General features: G+C 41.6%; 1 pseudogene; it reads right to left on the reverse strand.

The window, feature by feature from the left end:
* Positions 1-3,106: 3,106 nt before the first annotated feature.
* LOC146816693 (ATP synthase F(1) complex subunit delta, mitochondrial pseudogene) lies at positions 3,107-3,685 on the reverse strand (annotated as a pseudogene).
* Between the last annotated feature and the right edge of the window lie 4,990 nt (positions 3,686-8,675).

Below are 8,675 nucleotides of genomic sequence, written 5' to 3' on the forward strand. Positions count from 1 at the left end.
ATCCTTTGGTTTGCTCTTCTCTATCTCAGCAAATTTCCTTGATGATAATTTTATCCTCGCTGGTGACTACAACCAAGTGATGGATCCCTTCATAGATCGAAACTCACTGGTTTCTTTTTAACCTCATAAACTATTTATTCAGACCATTCAACAGTATAAACTCATAGATGCTTGGAGAATTTGAAATCCCACCACTAGAGAATTCATGTTTTTCTCCTCAGCCCACCAAACTCAATCCAGATTGGATTATTTTTTTGTTTCATATAACATATCCCAAACTTTAAGAAGTGCTGAAATTGGCTCTATTTTGATCTCAGACCATGCTCCCATTTCCATTCAATTGGACATCATTTCAAAGTCTAATTTACCAAGAAGATGGCGAAATAATAACTCACTTCTTCGAGATCCAAAGTTTGATTCCTGTTTTGTTCCCTTTTTTAATGAATATTTTTCTATAAACCAAACCGATACTCTTCATTTTTCCATAATTTGGGACGCATTCAATGCAGCTGCCAGAGACTTCATCGTTGGTTTTGTCTCCAGAAAACGTAAAATTGCCCGTAAAGTTACCAGTGATCATTTGGTTGAGATAAAGAGACTAGAACACTCCTATTTCTCCTCAAAATCCAAAAACGGTCTCTCACAATTTATTAATGCAAAATTTCAATTTAACAAGGAATCTACAGACAATGCCTCATTATATCTGCTGAAATCAAGCGCAAAGTTCTATGGTGGTCAGAATAAGGCTGGCAAACGTTTCGCAAATTACTTAAAAACTAAACATTTTAAGTTTGATATTGATGCTATTTCCGATGAACATAACATACTGCGCACTAAGGATCCAGAGATACTTAATGAATTCCTTCTTTTTATAAATCACTATACTCTCCTGAGACCACATCCTTAGAAGCTGATATTACACAATTCCTCTCAGGTATCCATAAATCTTATAACACTCAAATTGATTTTACTCCCTTAGAAGCTGATTTATCGCAACAAGAGCTTCTCAATGCTTTACAATCACTTAAGAAAGACAAAGCTCCGGGACCTGATGGATTTACAGTTGAATTTTTTACCCACTTTGCTCCTATCCTTCTTCCTAAACTACTCAAGCTCTTAAATCTTTTTACACAGTCAGGAGAATCTTCAGGGTCCTTTTTAGAAGCTCTAATATGTTTAATACCTAAAGATGGAAGGGATTCAAAATATTGCAAGAACTATAGACCCATCTCTCTTGTAAAAATTGATTATAAAATGTTTTCTATAGCCCTAGCTTCGTCTTGAATCCTTCCTCCCCCAATTACTGGGCACAGAATAATCTGGTTTTGTTAAAGGCCGTCTCCTTTCTGACAATACCCAATTATTCTTTGATATTTTATCAAAAGCCCCACACTTACCTCACTCATTAGCTGCAATAGCATTGGATGCCGAGAAGGCGTTTGATCGAGTAAATTAGTCGTACCTCTTTCACACATTGAAATGCTTCGGTTTTGGCTCAAAAATTATTTCTCTGATTTCTATCCTATATTCTAATCCACGAGCAGTAGTTTTTGTGAATGGTACTTCATCTCCCTATTTTGAACTAAAAAGAGGGGTATGTCTGGGTTGTCCATTATCCCCGTTCCTCTTTAATCTAGCCCTGGAACCTTTTTTGTCCAGGATTCCTCAAAATGTAGATATAAAGGGATTTGAAACTAAAGACACCCAATTTAAATTAGCAGCTTATGCCGATGACATCTTATTATTTCTTTCCGAACCTCAATCTTCTGTCCCTGCCTTCTTATAGGAAGCGGAACTCTTTGCCTCTGTCTCAGCTCAATCAGGAAAAGTGTGAAATATTACCCCTAACCAAATATACATTCAAAGATAATTTTAGCTCCTCCAACTTTGCTTGGAACTCACATCATAATAAATATTTGGGTCTTTACTTTACCCCTTTAATTTCGACAACGTTATCTCTTTGCATGGAGAAATGTTTACATAAAATCTCCTCTCTGACCACTAAATGGCACCCTCTATATCTCTCATGGTGGGGTCGTCTAGATACCATTAAAATGATGCTGGCTCCATTAGTTTTATTCACCACTTCTACTGTCCCTGTCCCCATTCCTTTAAAATTCTTTACAAAAATTAACTCTATTATCATCCTTTCTGTGGAACAAAAAATCACCTCGTATGTCCTTCTTGGGATTAACAAAACCTAAAGCAGAAGGCGGAGTTAATTATGCCAATTTCCCCACTTATCATAGATCCTTCCTACTCTGACAAGCTTTCAGATGGCTCTCTGACTCTTCACTGGAATGTCCTTTGTGGGTAGTACTCGAACGTTCGTTTCTTTCCCCTTTCTCTTTTAAGGAATTTCTCTCATTTACCCGCAGACCACTATCTTTTTCCACTCCTCTTCTCAAATACACTTGTAAACTTCTGGGTTTTTCTCCAACCCCATCTCCTACTGATCTAGACTCCTTCTTTAACTCCTCTCTGTGGTACAACACATCCATTTTAATTGGTGGGAAACCTTTTTATTGGAATTCTTGGAGAAACAAAGGCTTAATTTGGACACACCAACTATTTTCTCAAAGTAAGATCTTGTCTTTTTCTGATGCCAGTCAACTTTTTCATTTACCCCCTTCCTTCCACTCCAAATATAACTTACTTTCACAAGCTCTTTCAAATTCATATACTCAAATCCTAATTCATCCAAAAACTCCCCCAGTTAACAGTTTGTGTGCCTTTCTACTTTCCTGTCCTAAAGCTTCCAATATTTATAACCATATACAATCCTCGCAGCTTGTTTGAGCAAAGACCAAAGTTGAACTATCTTGGGAAGAGGATCTTGGGGTTGATTGGCCATTTTCTCTGTGGAACAAAATGTGGTTCAAAATTAGGAAAACTTCTCGAGCGGCAAATGTTACACAAACGTTATTCTTTATCTACAACAGGCTTTTGTTACACCCAGTTGTACTACATAAGCGACATGTCACAATACCAGACACCTGTTGCTCCTGCTCCTCTCCACTAGCTGATTTAAAACACCTGCTTTTTACTTGCCCATACATACATAACGATTTTTTTGGGGGTTGTTTTTTCATTTATTGTGTCTCGTCAGTCTACAATATAATACTCTGTACAAAGGGGGTGAAGTGAAAGAGCCATGGAGGGTACATCTGGGCTTGAGGAGCCTAGATCACTCCAGAGCTTTCACGATGGCCTGGGTCACCTCCAGAGTAATCAGGGCCTCCGCTTTGGTCACCTCGTCCGATGCGCTCGACAGCTCTGACTGCGCCTTCTCCAAGTTTGCCTTTGCAGTGTTGATGTCCAGCATGTATAAAGGATACGCTTCCTCCACCAGCAGCTGCACCGAGGAGTCTGGGTTGACTGCAACTGAGCCGCTGCTCACAAAGTACTTGGAAGTAACCCCTTCATCACTGAAAATAGTAACAACGTCAGGGGCCAGAACCTGGAGGGTTGAGACATGAGCAGGAAGGATACCAAAGGCTACGGTCATGGTGGGGACATCCATTTGCTTCATACTTGCACCACTAAAGAAGACCTCCGCCGGGGAACAGAAGGTAAAGCTCATGGGCTGCGGGCCCCCCGGGGCCGCCTCTGCCGCCAGTGCTCGCCGGGCCTGACAGAGCAGGGCGCGGAGCTGGAGGTGGCGGCGGACGACTGACAGCTGCATGGCAGACACGGGAACACCGGCACCGGAAACCTACATACATAGCTTCTGGACATCTGTCTGGACTCAAATTAACTCTATCTATAACTCTTTGTATCATGCACCTATTTTTGGGTAGTTTATCTCCTATCTGGGAGATTCATACTTCCAATACAAAGATTGTAGACTTACTGTTGGCGGTTGCCTTTCATCAGATCACAAAAAATGTGAAGGATTTTACGAATCTGTCTTTCCAAGCTTAGTGGTACGCAGTGTGTTATCATCACAGATTGGATACAGCATGTATTTATCCCATTCATCTAGCCATGAAAAGTCTCAATGTATGGTCACCTGTTACATCGTTCATTGATTCCAGTGCTAAACACTCTTTTTCTTTAACTCCTGCTCAACAAAAAGTTGCTCGACCTCCATGACATTCCATATCTTAGATATTAATATTATATAATATGTTGTTATATTTCGCCTAATGCTATGTTGCTATGTGGTTGTTATATGCAATGCAATGCTCTTCAGTTATATTGACATTTTTCTGCTTTTTCATTCCAACTAGATATGCTTACATGATACTTTTAACTTTTATGTTCCCCTTTTTTGTTTCCTTACACCCCTCATACTATATTGTACTGTATCACTTGTTTTCTCAATAAACGTACTTTTTGAAACTAAAAAAAAAGAAACAAGCAGGTACTCTGGTACAGAGTACCTGCACTTCTATTTTTCCATTTCAAGCACTGCTTAAGATGGAAAGATGTGGTTGATATTGCACTACAACTCAGCATGACTTAGCTCCACAGCGAACTCATCAGAAGTATGGCTTTACATATTACTCGGGCCATTACCCGTCATGCACAATACATACATGCCAGCACTTCGGATTTGGAAGTCAGCTTAGACTAAAGAAAAGTTATTTTAGCATGCACATAAGCTTCTTCCACACCAATACAAATTTAATTAATACAGAAATGACGTGCACCAGGCGAGCGGTCCCACCAGATTGCACAAATTCTATAGACTTGAAACCCCATAGTAGACACGGAGGTACAGGTGAACATCTGTCCCTTTACAGTGCCAAACTATCTCAAGCAATATTTAAACCTAACCAGCATGTTATCTGTGGATACATTGTATCACAACACCGGCAGCATTAGAACGCTCATGCCAATATGATGCCAACTTATAACACAAAAGCTACTAAAGGGTAACCAAGCCAAACAACCCGTCAGATGAGACAGGCATACCACCAACCTAGCTTAGTTTGCTCCGTCCATTTTGTTACCTGAGCACAACATGGCAGCTATCAGGGAGGAGGCCTATTTTTTATTTAGCCAGAACCAAGATGACAGCTACTGCTCATGCACAATGCAGCTGCAATAGTACCACCCCTGTGTTCCAACTGAACCATCAGAGTGGAAAATTCTGTGCTGTGTAAAAACAGAGTGTGTCAGTATAGCGTACGAACATAACTGTAAATCTTGACGACTCACTAACTTACTCAGCACAGAGCAAAAACTTGTGCGCTCTCCATGTACATTAAAAAACAGTTTGAGGAGTCTCTTGCCCTGGCACGCAGCGTGCCATCCACAACGCAGCTTATTGCTCATAAAATATTTCAAAGTGAGGGCTTTAGAACCTTTACCTTGGAGCAAAGAAAGTCTTATAGGAAAACACGACAAACTGAAAGGGGAGCAAATTTGTGGTTGCATCTCCTTTCACTACCCATTCTTTATGTCTACCTCCAGGAGCCGGCTATGCCCGTCGAAGAATGCTGGATGTCCTTCTCCCAGACCTGGTAGCTTAATCTGCCAATGTAGAAGTGCGGCATCCAGGAATCAAGAAGTACAAGCTCTGCGATTAACCTCGCAAGTCTGGGCAGCCCATCAACTTCCTGGCTTCTGCAGCCTGTAGGAAGGAAGACTACTGCAAGCAAAGCGCTAACAACACTGTCAATAGGGCACCTCGCAATTGAAAGTGTGAATTAGCTGGGGCATTAAGAAGTTGCGGAGTGGAGGGAACAAGAACAAAGACAGGAAGAGGAGGAAGGCAGAGAGCCAGTTAGGGGCCGGGTAGAGCTGGTGGACAGATCTGAACTTCCCTAGGGAGGAGACGCGCCGGACCACGAGTGATTGGGTCTGAAAGCAGCAGCGAGATCCAGAAGTACACTTTCTCCCTCACTGCTTGGCATGAGAAAGGGAGAGCAGGAAGGGTGGAAAAAGGTAGAATGAGCACAAGAGCAGGCAGAAGAGACAAGTGGGGGAAGGGGCGAATGTAAGTCGGGCACAGAATGCAGAAGGATATTGACGAAGAGGCCCAGTGCATGTGCAAATGATGTTAGATAGAAGCAAGTTGCACAATGCCCAACAAAAAAAAAGGAGTGCGCAGAAACTAAACATATCGCCGATAGTGAAAGGATCTATGTAGCAGAGGCAGTCTCCAGGGTGGGAACAAAACTGCCAAAAAGCAGGAAAAATTTTAGTTATTCACCAATGGCACCAAAGGAATTTCGAAAGGCACCTAAAGCAAGCAATGAAAAGCACAGGGCGTGTTTAAAGCCGTCAGAGCATGTCTCGAAGACAGCGCATGCGCGCTGCCTAGGCTCGACCTATAAAAGAAGTGAGGGGACACACCAAATTAGTCATAATGGGCGGACATCACCACTCCTGACATCAGAGTGAGGTAGGAGGGACATGGTGCTCCTACACCTTGTAAACCTCACTGTCTTTTGTAACACATCCCTTATATTGATGTACACACATATGATTTATTGTCAATGTATAATCTGTAAGTGTGATGTAAAGTGCTCTGAAAACCTACAATGGGATGAGTAGTGGCACTTCTCAGCCCAATGCAGGATGTCAGAGTGCTTTACATCACACGTATACAAATAACAATTGAAATACCACTATTTTGGTTTCTTTCTTTTATAGCTCTTTAGCACTACTGTAGTGCTAAAGTGCTATAAAAGATATAAAACCAAATAGTGGTATTTAAATTGTTATTTGTGTAAATACTGGGGCAACGAACACATCTGACATTCTTCCAGTGGAGGCATACCTCATATACTTGGACTGGACAAAGTTAAAAGCATTTCTCTCTTATGTACCTGTGAAGTGATAAGATGCAAGCCTTTGTTTCCCCTTCACTGCATCTAGGTGTGAGGCTCCCAACAAAGATACTCCAACAAAAAGAGGTCTAATAGCCCCTTAACTTTGGCTTTTGGTATGGGAGAAGGTGGAGTATAAGCCCCTTTCCTGCCTGAACGTTGCTGCTCGGAACAAAAGCAGACAATGTGCAGGCGCTGCTGATAGTGTCCGGTGTCAGAAAAATACATTGGGATGAGTTCAGCATATTTCTGTGAATTCTGGGCAAAGTAGGAAAGAAAAGTGGCACTCAGCTGAAAGCAGTCAGAAAAATACACTGGGACGAGTTCAGCATATTTATGTGAATTCTGTGCGAAGTAGGAAAGGAAGGTGTCACTCAGCTGAAAGCAGCGATCTGTGCAGCAGATGGCATTTACCCCCTGAAAATAGTGGGTAGATGGCAACCACTTGCGTCTACCCTCGATTTGAGTCCCACCGGGAGTGTTTTATGGTCCGCTTGAGATATATGGTACTTGTACCCATATGTGACACAGAGAGCACCAGAGATGGATTCCAAATGAGGTGCAGTGAGTGGTATGACCTAGGCCTTGTCACAGTGGTTTATGTATTATTGTGTTATTAGAGTTACATAATTTGTTAGTCCTGTTTGGTTTGTTCCATGTTGTATCTATATTATGGTTTGTTCCATTAAGAACGTTTAGAGTTAAACTGGAAGAAGTGAAGTCAGTTGCTTGGCTGATTCTATGGGGTTCTGCTGTGGTTGGAGTTTCTCTCCTGCAATAAAGAATACGTTGGATACATCTCTTCTGAACTCTTTTCCTTACCTTTTGTACTTCACAGACATAACATTGCTGATAGTGGGAGGGGACAGTAGCAGAACAGATGGCAGGGAGAAGGAAGGTAGCAGGCATTCACTGATAGTACGTAGGTGTTACCCACATTTAAAGGATGTAGGAATTCACAAATAGGTCCACACAGGTGCAGAGGGAGTCTCACAAAGCTGTACACAGTCTGCACCCAGGCCCAGAGTAAAATGATAACGGGGTTTATATGCACAAGGAATGCAAGGGATTTGGTAAAAAATGATAAACTGGCTATACCCTAGTTTGCAATGGTAGATACCAACAGGCAGATGAACTGGCAGAGAGTAAGGAATATACATAAAAAGTATCTTTAACAAATTAAAGATTAGGGCATTACAAGCAAAAGGTGATTCTAGAGTGTCCCCAATAGCCACAAATACTAACACAGTTAAGAAGGCGGCACACAACACAGCTTACAAAAATGTATATTATTTTGCAGAAGAATCCATCTTTTGCAAAATAATTTAATTTAAAGGGACAGCATTACAAAACAGTAGTGCGTTCTTAAACACCCCTGGTAAACGGGTACCCATTCCGAGGAATGGTTGTCTACACCCTCCATGGTGGCACCCTCCACTGGCATAGTAAAGGAGTCTATTATGGACCACTTTCAGCCTGCAAATCAGTTACCCCCTGCACCTCGGGAGTGGGAAAGAGAAGGCACCCCCTCTTTCTAAGCACTTTGCCTAGCAACTTGAAGGAATTTATGTTTTTTGGAACAGTGATTTTCAGTGGACATTGATAACACTGTGAATAAGCACTTTCCACATTGAGAACACTGTGAATAAGTGCATTCCATATTGAGAGCAATGTGAATGAGCACTTTCATCCACGAAGCCAGCACGATTTTGCATTCCTTCTTCAAGCACCTTCCCCTTGTTACAGGATAAACACGGCAAACTTTAGAATCTTAAATCTTGGCATATTTCCTACCATCCTGCCTGTGTGCCTGAGAAGAACAGTTAACACAGTTGGACATGGCGTGTAGAGTCTTTTTTGCATCGGGCTTGGGCGATGTGAGGTGAGTTTTTT

The sequence above is a fragment of the Triturus cristatus genome, chromosome 6 (genome assembly GCF_964204655.1).
Source record: "Triturus cristatus chromosome 6, aTriCri1.1, whole genome shotgun sequence".
NCBI classification, from domain to species: domain Eukaryota; kingdom Metazoa; phylum Chordata; class Amphibia; order Caudata; family Salamandridae; genus Triturus; species Triturus cristatus.